This window comes from Budorcas taxicolor, chromosome X, assembly GCF_023091745.1.
Source record: "Budorcas taxicolor isolate Tak-1 chromosome X, Takin1.1, whole genome shotgun sequence".
NCBI lineage: Eukaryota > Metazoa > Chordata > Mammalia > Artiodactyla > Bovidae > Budorcas > Budorcas taxicolor.
Window position 1 is genome coordinate 19,661,573 of NC_068935.1, and position 12,177 is coordinate 19,673,749.

At 40.0% G+C, this 12,177-nt stretch overlaps 1 protein-coding gene and 1 non-coding gene across 2 annotated transcripts in view; both read right to left on the reverse strand.

Moving 5' to 3' along the window:
• Nucleotides 1-12,177, reverse strand: part of DCX (doublecortin) — a 103,592-nt gene that overhangs the window by 41,593 nt on the left and 49,822 nt on the right. The gene's annotated exons all lie outside the window — the stretch shown is intronic.
• On the reverse strand, nt 8,862-9,052 carry LOC128070669 (U2 spliceosomal RNA). The gene has a single exon (XR_008201643.1). It is a non-coding gene; the product is annotated as a U2 spliceosomal RNA (small nuclear RNA).

Here is a 12,177-nt window from a genome sequence, read left to right on the forward strand (position 1 = left end):
TTCTCACTGTACCTCGGACCAAATAAGTAGTAAGATTCACACTGACAGGGACAAGAACCTGAGCTGGGCTGAACCTGCATGATAAGATTTCCCAGTCCCAATAAAAATCAGACATGCTGCAGCTTCTGCAAAGCAATCGCAGTGCTGGGTGGGGAGACAAGCTGCAGTCACAGCAATGTCATTTTCTTTGTGTGTACACAGATCAAGGGTCATTTAACTAATTCATAGTTGGAACAGGGAGTTTAGATGAATTTCATTTTCCGGTCATCGAAGGTTAGCCTTTTTAAAAATTCACTTACATTTTGGTTCCAATCTTATTCAAGAAAAGCCTTCTTAAAACGAACAAACAAACAAAAAAAAAGCCTCAACGCCGGATTTTGGCTATTTGCCACTCTCTTATTAAGGTGGTGGTTTAGTCCCTAAGTCGTATCCGACTCTTGCAATGCCATGGACCAGGCTCCCACCAGGCTCCTCTGTCCTTGAGATTCTCCAGGCAAGAATACTGGAGTGCATTGCCATTTCCTTCTCCATGGGGGTCTTTCTGAGTCGAACCCAGGTCTCTTGCATTGCAGGCAGATTCTTTACCAACTGAGCTACGAGGGAAGACTTATTAAGGCAGAAGATTTTACAAAATTACTGCAACATCTTTAAGATCATTTCCTTGTCTTCTCTCAGTGTCTAGCACAGGACTGGACACATGGTAGGTTCAGAAAAAATCTGTTGCTTTTAGTATTCTAATGAATCATCATTTTACCGTACTTTTTGTGTGTATCTACATAGCTGATATTCTTTTTCACATATATACAGCTGCAGTGTGTCTATTATTAACCTAATATCTGTAATTTCTTGCAACTGTTTTGTTTATTTTCTCTGTCACTAACAGTCACTGACCTAGGTCCTCATCTGGAACTCAAGGGCAGATGTGCATTTTTCTGGTCATTTTTGTGCTGAGGTTACACTTTAGCCATCCAAATTCAGCTCAGAGGAGACAAACTGGAGCAAGAGGAGAACATGGAGCCAAGAGAAGGGGAAGGGAAGAGAGACAGGAAGAGCCATCTGAAATGCTTGCTGGGCCAAGGTTCAGAGAAAACTGCCTCCCTAGACTTGGCTGTCTTTCTAGGCCAGGCCTCTGTCAATAACACATTTATTGGCCATCCTGACTTCAGCCTCTGATTTGCCCAATTCAAATAGACATTTTCCAAGAAACAGCTCTCCTAGTCATGGCCCCTGACCATTACAAACAATGCTGTTGAAAGGTCCGAGTGAAAAGGGCCATTTTCTCCAAATGAGTCACCACCACCTGGAAAGTTCTTGGAAAATGGAAGAGGCGCCAGAAGACTAAAGATGAGAAAATGTTGTCCTAGTTTTTGAAAAGGGCAAGAAGTATATCTCAGAAAATACAAACCAATAATTAACTTGATGTTGGTACCCCCCCCCAAATATCTTAAAAGGGTTATTAGAATATTGTTTGTGAATACTCAAGAGAAATTATGATAGTAGACACAAACAGGGGTTGACACAAGCTATGCCCGCTTTACTTTTCTTTTGATAAAGTAGGCATCTCAGGGTGTGGATGCAAAAATACATTTAAAAAGATACTTGAGTACTGACTATGCCCTGGGCCAGGGCTGGCAAAACATTGCCTCCTGAGCTCATGGCTCATGCCTCACAACACTCTTGCACTGAGTTCCTACCCAGCCTCACAGTCTTCCTCAGTAGATAGTCACCACAGTCCACCTGCTGACCCAGGCTCAGGTCCTGGGGATGCAAAGAATATATAAGACCTGAAAGAATTCATAAAATAGCAGAGGAAGTATGTTATTTAATACAATTATACTGTATAGAAATGGGGCCTGTCAACATTGCTTAAAGGATGAGGAATTCGGACATAGTAACATTTCACAGTGCTCAGCCCCTCAGTCATGTCAACTCTTCATGACCCCGTGGACTGTAGCCCATGAGGCTCCTCTGTCCATGGGATTTTCCTGGCAAGAATACCGTAAGTGGGTTGCCATTTCCTCCTCCAGGGGATCTTCCCCACCCAGGGATTGAACCCACATCTCCTGTGTCTCTTGCATTGCAGGCAGATTCTTTAGTGCTGAGCCACCTGGTAAGCCCCAACACTTCACAGAGGAGGTAGCAATTGAAATGGGTCTCAACTGATGAATAGGAATTCTCCAGGTAAGGGAGGAGAAATGCCACAAAAATAAAATGTGAGTCTGAAGTTTTTGAAGTTAAGTCTTGGTTATGTATTTGTTGGTAAATTGAAGAACTGGGGGTTGAATATCAGTACAAGTTAAAGTCCTATTTCAAGGGCCTTGCCAAAACAGATTGATGTTGGATGACAGAATCAAGATTTAGAAAAAAGTTTAAAGGCAGGACTGATGGGCCAAAACAAAGGATTTCTAACACTCCTTTGAGTTCTAGGAGAGAGTATATTTACGGCATTTAATAAAGTTCCACGTTTAAATCTCCAAAGTCAACAGTATAAGATGGAACAAACTGGATTTAACAGTGGCCCTAGGATTTTAGTTGATCTTAAGGTTAATATGAGTCATTAAAGTGGGGGATGGCTAATAGTGAGGAATAGTATGACATCATTAAAAGATCTATGGAATGGAAGTTAAGAGACCTAAAGTTTAGTTCTATCAGTTTTGCTAAGTAACTGTGTGGCCTTAGTGAGTCATTTCTCTTCTCTAGTCTACATTGTCTCTGAAGAAGGTGGACTCAATTCATGGTTTCAAATGTTCTTCAGACTCTCAGGAATCTCCTTGGGCTGGCTACTTGGGAAACAAGAAGGAAGTTGAAATGATAAAGGTTCTATAACCTCTCACCCTCCTTTCGTTTCAACAAAGAGAAACTTCACAGTTAGCTGTTTCAAGGATTAGGGTTCTGGCTAAGACTTCATTTATAAAAGGATTCCATTGCAATAAATAAATAAATAAATACACAAAGCATTTAGCTTTAACACTGCAATGTGTAGCTTCTCTATGTTCTGCAAGGGTCAGACAATATCTGAACTCTCTTCCAATTTGGACGTTATGCTTTAAGAGGGACATTTACAAAATGGAGTGCAATTAAGGAAAGATGACTCAGGGTGGGAAAGGTATATATATTGAAAATAATTGAGTTGCTTATCTTGGAAAACTGAAGATGTAGAGAGTATGATAAACATACTCAAATAGCTGGGTGGTTATCCTATAGAAGAAGGAATTGTCTTATTCTGTTTAGTTCTAAAAAATTTAACTGGAACTATTGGACAAAAAAATTTCAGAAGAGATTTTGATTTATAAGAAGCAACTTTTAAAATGTAGCTTTACAAAGTAATGAGATTACAATAAGAGTAGAAAATGAGGAACAAATTTTGCAAAATAAGAGAAAAAATTATTACTGTTTTCATACTGTATGATTGTCTACTCAGAAAATTAACTAAAAACCATTTGCTCCAGAACGAGAGTTCAGCAAGGTGGCCACAAACAAGATCAATTTACAAAAATAATAGTTTTCTGGACTCCAGGAATAGTCATTTATAAACAGTTATAATAAAAGCATTCCACTCACAAAAGCAAGCAAAATTATAAGATACCTTGATATCAGAGGATGAGATGGTTGGATGGTATCACCTACTTAGTAACAGAACAACAACAAAGGATAAATTTCAGAAATGCACTGGACTTACTTGGGTTGAAAACTATAAAGTCTTTATTGAATAAAATAAGAGATTTTCATTTAAAAATAGGTTTTAAACATTTCAAATCTCCCTAAATATAGATATAAAATTAAAAGCAATGCAAATAAAAGTCTCAATAGAACATTTATGAAAATTGACAAACCAATTCTAAAGTTCATATAGAAGATAAAATGTACAAGGATAGCAAATGATACTGGGGGGTAACTCCCAAGAAGTGGGGACTTATAATATCAGATGTCAAAATAGACTATACTATTTGAAATAGGGTAATATTAGGACAGGAACAGAGAAATTAGTATATAAATGAAACTTACAGATGAATTGATAGTTAAGATGAAATTTCTTGTCAATAAAGAAACAAGTAATTATTTCATAAATTTGATTGAGACCTTGCCTATCTATTTGAAACAAGGTAGACCCTTCCTCCCAGCTTACACCAAAAATACACAAAAAAGATGAACATAAAAGAAAAAAAATGTTTGAAGAAAATATAGAAGAATACTTTTTATCATCTTTGGGTAAAGAAGGCCTTCTTCAGCAAGACCCAAAACACAGTAGCCATAAAATAGAAACAGTAATAAATTTGATTTTGCCAAAATTAAAATATTTTAATTTCATTTTCTACAAAAAAATACATAAATAAATACGAAATTCTATTTATGCTTTTGGGTTGTTTCAATCACCCAGAAATGATAATGAGCTAACATATTATGTGTGTTTTTTTTAGACGATGAAAAGCAATGAGTTTCTTGCTTGGGAGATGTTCAAAGTTTAAAAGATAACTTACAATAAGAAGAGGTTTTATTTTGCATGGAAAATGAAAGTGGGTGATGAGTAAAGTCTTCGGCCCTAAAAAGTTTCATGCTTCTAAGAGGGGAAATTGTCAGTATCTTTAAAATAGCTAGACTTCAAACTCTTGCTTTTATTTCTATACCTTTTGAAGTTTGGTTTTATTAATTTCAGCTAAGCTCTTAAACTGTTATTATAAACCCAGTCTTCAGGTCCACTGGGAACTATCTCCTTATAAAATGTGAAACATAAACCAATCCCAAATACCCAGCTAAGGAAATAAACAAGTTATTTTCCATCAAAGGTTCATTTGTAGCTTCTTGTTTCCTCTATAACTGATTTCAAATCATTTGTACCTTTTATTTACAGCAAAATTTACAGCTACAATACACAATGCTAATCCAGGGTTTACCCTTATCATATCTGACTTGTTTTTGTCCCTGGGTGAACGATGGCAAACATGAGCATGAAAATGAAATTAGTGATAACCAAGCCAACTGCTTTATCTACGTCTTGAGTTTAAGGGATTAGTAATGGTCTCCCTGGAAATCTCTGGGTTTTATGAAAAAGAGGTATTCCAGTCAGTAGCCAACCGTGGAGGTGCTGTGGTAAAAACATTCATGATTTCAGCTTGCTCTCATTTCTGTATCAGGATCCTGGGTCATATGGGAAAGGCTAGGGATTCAGTTAGAATCTTCTTTTTTCTGTCAATGGGACAGAAACATAAGAAAGGCCTTGCAAGAATTCACAGTAATAGATAAGAGGTCAAGAAAAGGATTGTGGGAAAAGAGCAGGGTTTGAAGAGATAAAATGGAATGGTTGAGAAGAGGTGGAGAAAGCATCACTACTTCATAAGAATTCTCTAGAATCAAAGTTTGAGTCAAAGTTTGTTCAAAATGCCATCTTTGTTCCATTTCCAGCATCTACATTACCTTTCATCCTTTTCTCCTTCTAAGTCAATTCTCTTTGAGAGACACTGAGTGATATTTTGGCAGATTTTAGGAGCAATTATGATACAAGAAATGTACTGGTATGTCCTTGCTTCAATTTTAATATAGTTCCCTGGGGTATTCAGTCCCTACCTCCACTGGCCATCTCAGCTATACAACTTGCAGGCACAGTTTTACCCTTAGGCCCCAAGGAGCAAGATAGGCTTGTGCCTGCTAATGAGCATTTGTTGTGGAGAAGACAGTGGCGTTGAGATCACAGGAAAATAGTAAACTATCAAAGGTAGGCTTCATTCAAGATCACTCACAACCTTCCTAGATGAAAGCACTATTGACAAGTTAGGGGATCACTGTGGCAAGTGCGTACGTGCTTAGTCACATCGGTTGTGTCCGATTCTCTGAGACCCCATGGACCACGGCCCTCCAGGCTCCTCTGTCCACGGGATTTTCCAGGCAAGAATACTGGAGTGGATTGCCATTTCCTTCTCCAGTGATAAAGTATGAAGTGAGTGAAGTGAAGTTGCTCGGTCATGTCCAACTCTTTGCAACCTCATGGACTGTAGCCTACTAGGCTCCTCCATCCATGGGATTTTCCAGGCAAGAGTACTGGAGTGGGTTGCCATTTCCTTCTCCAGACTGTGGCAAGGGACAACCTTATACAAAGGCAGACTCACAGGGTGAGATGTCTCTCTGGGATGAGAGTAGAGAGATGGTAAGATGCCCTACCTTTGAAAAATGCCTCTTCCCACGTATGTGTGCATGTTTAGTTCCTCAGTCATGTCTGACTTTTTGCGACTCCATGGATTGTAGCCCACCAGGCTCCTTTGTCCATGGGATTTTCCAGGCAAGAATACTGGACTGGGTAGCTATTCCCTTCTCCAGGGGGTCTTCCTGACTCAGGGATCAAAGCCAGGTCTCCCACTTTGCAGGCGGATTCTTTACTATCTGGGCCACCAGGGAAGCCCCTGCCTCTTCATATACTCCTGCCTGAATACCTGGCTTTTCTTCATTTTAAAAACATCTGAATCACAACTTTTTGGCTTTTTAAGTCAAAAAATTATCTTTAGCACCTATGTGGTAGATGCCATGCCAAGTGCCGGGGGTACACTGATGAACAAAAACAGACATGGGTTTGGGCACTCATGTTACTTACATGCTGGTAGGGCAAACATATTGATTAAATGGCCACCCAAACAAATGGAAAATTACAACTGTGGTAAGGCTACCAAGGTGAGCTACATGATGCCTATACAAAGGAATATAATTTACACTGCTTGTCTACCTATCTACCTTCTTATCTGACTCCCCCATCCCCTGCCACTGACTTAGAAAAGAAGACCATCACCATAGTAGTTGATGGTAAGGAAGAACTTCACCTGCCTAAACTCAGACAAAGGTGCAGAAGTCCTTCCCCTTCCCCTAATACCTCTTTGGAACTGGTGAGAACATCTGCTCCATCACAGATACAAGCCAACTGGGAGACTGATAAGGCAGAAGATGTCATGTACATGTGAGACAGAAGGATGGCAGCCAAGCAACACGTTGGTAGTGGTGATTTGAAATGGTTTGTATTCACAGTCCCCTGGCAAAGATCAGGACCCCAGTGGACAGAGTAGGAGGGTGTATGGGATAGAGCAACCAAAAGAGCAAAGAGGACCACTCAAGAGCCAGTTTTGGCTGAGACTCTGGAACCCCCATTTGGTGATCTTGAAATTCACTAGGACTAATCATTCATCTTCTTCACCACAAGGGCCATAGCTTACAAGCACTCTGGTTTCAAATAATACTCAAGAGTTTTGAAGATGCTGTACATCTAATTTTATTCCTTAGTCAGTATGTATCAGATGTTATACTTTTCCTGCTTTTCCTTGCCACATTTCTTTCAGTTTATGCCTGAGGGTGGGCAGGAAACTCGTTGATACAACTACTTATTGGGAGTGGTCACAATCACCCCACCCCATCTTTGGTTTTCTCATGTGGGCTAGACAACAGATGTTCTTAATGAAGATTAACTGAAATTTAATGGTCCTAATTGCCATTTGCACGGGCAGCAGATAACATTCAGTTCACACGCTGCCTTTCATGCTCCTTTATGCTTCATCACATATCAGATTTGTATTTGACTGGAGCGAATCTGACTGGCAGTACCTGCTGGCTATTCAGTGTCAAGATGCTGGCGTAGCAAAGGCTCACAGTCCAGGGAAACACAGAACTGGGGTGAGAATGGGCTTTGCTAATTTGTTTCCTAATATAGCTATGCTCTTGAGTTCTCAGTAATGGCAAAAAGGGGTCATTTTGGTCTGGATCTGTGTTAGGGAGAAAGGACAGACAAGACACTCGGTAGACTGATTTCTGTGTTTTTGTGCAACTTGATCCTGCTCTCTTCTGTTTTTTAAAAAAAACTATTGGAAAGGTCTTATAAAAGTGAGCAAGGGATGTGAACATCACTGAGGAGAACATATGATAGATTCAACAAATACATGAGGAAGATGCTCCATCTCAGCGGTAACCAAGGAAATCCAAATTAAAACTAAAACAAAAGAATTACACTATTTCTCAACTATCTGATTGGCAAACATGAAAAACAAACTGTCGGGTTGGCCAAAAGTTTCATTCAGGTTTGAACCCAAAAAATATCAAGTGTTAGTGAAGTTTTCAGGAAATTAAATTTGTTGGCTCTCTGAAAGGCAATTGCTTGTAACTGATAAAATTTTAAATGTGTGCTTTTTCCATAACCCAGCAATTTTTATACCCTTTTGGAAACCCTGGCAAGCATGTTCAAGGAAGCATGTACAATGCAGCATTTGTCATAATAACCCCAAACTGGAAGCAAACTAAATGTTATTTAGTAGGGAAATGGATAAACTATAGAATACTATGAATCTATAAAAACCAATGACACAGTAGATATATTTCCATAGTTACACACAATATATGTATAAAAGTATAGATAAAGCTCTGAAAAGTTGTAGCCACAAAACTGGTGATCTCTGGGAAGGGGTCTGAGGTGGAAGAAACCAGATTGGTCAAAGGCATCTTCACAGTTTTATCTTTAATACTGTAATATTTTACAAGCACAATGTGTCCAGATATTATTTATGTAATTAAAAATCAATTTAAAATTTAAAAGCAACATAGTTATGTTAAAGAATTTACAGACCAGAGAAAAGAAAAAAATATGCATTATCTTGCCACCTAAACACTTCCCTATGATAACTATGATGTGTATCCTTCCAGTATCTTTTTTTTCTTTTCAGGAGATATGGGAGGAGCTTGGACAACAGAGAAAAGATGGGTGTGAGGCATGAGAAATGAGGATGGAGCCTGATGAGACTGACCCTGATAGTTCAGACCTGAGTGTCAGGGCTTCAAAAATCCAGTTGCCTGCGAGTTTAGAACAGCACTTTCATTCAGACTGGCAGTTTTGTCCCCGGAGAGGATGCACCATTCCTGGAAGTACTGAAATGCCAGGCCGATGCTTGGAGTGCATGGAGCAAGCTCCTATTCCAACTCCCTGCTCCAAAAATCCATTTAATATACTGTCCTCAGATAGAGGACATATCAGGTATTAAACTGATAAGAGCAGATACTACTCTTGATCTTATTCAAAAGACTGATAAGCGATCCAGTATCTTTTTAATATTTCACATAGTTGTGATCTATAATCTGTATCCTGTGCCTCTAATACAGTCATCTGAGTTGGATAATTTTCTGCTGTGCAGGGCTGTCTTGTGCATTGTAGGATGTCTAGCAGCATCCTCAACCACTATCCACTAAATGATAGCAGCACTCCCACAGTTGTGACAATCAAAAATATGTCTAGACATTAAATGGCCCCTAGCAAAATTGTCCCTGGGTTGAGAACCATTGATTGAATACATCATTAGCATTATGTCATGAAATGAATCTTCATAACCTATCCTATGTTTCCAAACTTAAATCCAGTGAGTTGTCTCTATTCTGTTCTCAGCTCCCTGGCCTGTGGATTTCAACCCTGGCCTTTAGAACTTGACCTTGGTCTCTGACTGCTCCTTTTCTAGGTAAGTTGACTTGGGACTCCTTAACCCAGAACTGTACTCTGACTTATCACCACTAAAGCAATTAGACAGTAAAAGCCAAGTCTCTTCCCCTGACATCTGTGGACTAATGTTCAGCTCATGGGACAGGGAACAGGGAGAGCAATCAGGAAACCCAATAAATGACTGTAGAAAGTAATCAGTCCAGAGACACAGCTGTGGGTCAAAACCACTGGGCTAAGGGCCAAGGCTGAGAAGAGGAAGCCAACTAGATTTTACCCCAGAATCAGCTCTCAGAACAATCAGAAGCATGGTTCCCTGGCTAACAATGCTTGACTCTTCCTGTCTGTTTTATTTAGATATTTTCCAGGCCCCCAGGGCATAATCAATTCCGAGACCATGGAAGGGATGGCATCTGTGCTTATATTCCAAATCGATAAGGAGAGGTTAATGCCAGAAGTCAGGCTTACTCTATAAAGACACATTTACTAAGCACCACGTATCAAACATTGCTAGGCGTTGAGGATGCCAAAATGACTCTGAATTGCTTTTGTCTAAAATCTGTTTGCCACGTGATCGCCAGAAAAAAACTTCTCTCAGGAATCAAAATGTAAATCTAGTGAGAGCTCCCTTCAGTTTGAGCCCTTAATTAGACCACGTATCACCAGTATTTCACTTTGCTTCTTACAAGGGCCTGGGGAGTGAAAATTGCATTATGAGGTTCTGTGGCTCCGAGACCCCAATTCAAAGAGAGGACTGAGTTCATTTCCAGAGCATAGGGAGGGTGGTATCAGATTTCATCCTGTTAGCTCACAACATGGAAATTGGAATTTCCTGCTCCCTACACTCCAAAAGTGCTCATGTGGCCCAGGTTTCTGCAGCTCTGAGTGAAGTTGGAGGAACCTCCTCTTGTGTCCCTGTCTGTCTGGCCCCTCTCTCCTGTGCCCCAAGGGAGTGCAGACAGGTTGAGCACTTTATTTCCTCAGGGGCTGGATCACTTCCCTGTCTGCCCATCTGGCCTTTTCCTGACAAGATGTTCCCTGACAATTTGAGATCTGCAGACACAAAGGAAACAGAGCCAAGTGAGACTGACCCTGGTGTGAAATCTGGAGAGATGATAAAATATCCTCGTAGCAGGAAAGGGAACGTGGCAGGATACGCCTTGTAAATAACCCACTGTCTTCTCCAGAGTGAGATGAGTTCAATCAGGGGAGTTTCCACAATGCTTTCTTGAAATTTGGGGTTTTATTGTACCCAGGGTCAATCGCAGGCCAAATGCTGGACTGCCTCCTATTGGAGTCCAATAGAGATAATTCCTTGGTGTGAAATACATATTTAGTAACTGCACTGAATGCCTATTTCCTTTGTCTTCTGGTAGTCTTTCCTTTGTCCTAGGTTTCTCTTGCACTAATGGGGCCTAAGGGAGTCACAAATAACAATGTGCTGTGTAGTAGGTTACTCAGTGGCTGCTGGCAGCAGGTTCACGATACTGGGTCCCAGGAATACCCCCTTCTCAATTTATATTTCCAAGTCCAAGAATTACTGGTCACAGCAATCAGGGGAAGCTTAGAGCAAAACTGAGAAAAAGACCAATTTGTTTTGTTAGCCCCCAAACTCCTACTTGTCATTCCTTTCCTAGGACAGCCATTCTTTTCCTGACTTGAACAAGCCATACTGTCCTACTCCTAAGACCCTTTATTTATAGCAAGATGTAAACATAATCTTGCTAAATAGCTAAATACATTATTTTTCCTTCCAAGGCATTTCCAAGACATAAGTTGGAGGGTGAGAGAGCTCTTTATTACATTCAAAACCATACTATTGATACTTGCGTGTTCAACTCGCATGAGCTCAGCCGTACGAATAGGGGATCTAGGTTCCACGCCCTGTCATTTCTGTTTTCTCAAACACATTTATTGAAGTCATTTATTGAAGTGACCCTGCCATTTATGCTTCATCTGTGACATGCCAAACTATTAAAATTACAGTGGGTTCATGGAAAGCCACATGTGGAGAGACAGGGGTTCTCCCTCTGTGGTTTTGGAACCTTTAGCCACCAGGCTATATTAGATAAGTGTGGTTTTAACTTTGCCTCTTCCAAAACCATAGTCTCCATTTCAATGAAAAAAATATCCATTTTTCTTAGGCCTCAGGTCTTGCAGCTCTCTGTGGAAAACAACAATGGTCCAAGTGGTCTGACTGAATTTAAAGACCTTCCAGAACCACAGGGTAGTGCCAAACCCTACGCTTTATTAATTATGCCATGATTATTTTATCTTAGGGGACCTGACTCTTTTTGTTCACTACATTTGAATATTTCCTGGCTCCTATCAGTCTAATGTTGGAAAACGTTGATAATAGTTGGGGTTACTGGCAACTGGATTCAAGAGAGTAGATATGAATTTATGGAGAATTGAAAATTGAAGAATCCCGATTACTACCCTGTATCTCTTGTTTCCATGTTTCCATCCCTGTGGATGGAATCATCTTTTCTCTCTTACATGAGGTTCTCCAAGGTTCCCTTAAGAGTGAAATAAAGTAAAAATAAAAATTAAAGAAAAATAAAATAAAAAATAAAAAAATAAATAAGTGAAAAGTGAAAGTGAATTCGCTCAGTTGTGTCCGACTCTTTGCGACTCCATGGACTGTAGCCTACCAGGCTCCTCCATTCGTCCATGGGATTTTCCAGGCAAGAGTACTGGAGTGGGTTGCCATTTCCTTCTCCAGGGGGATA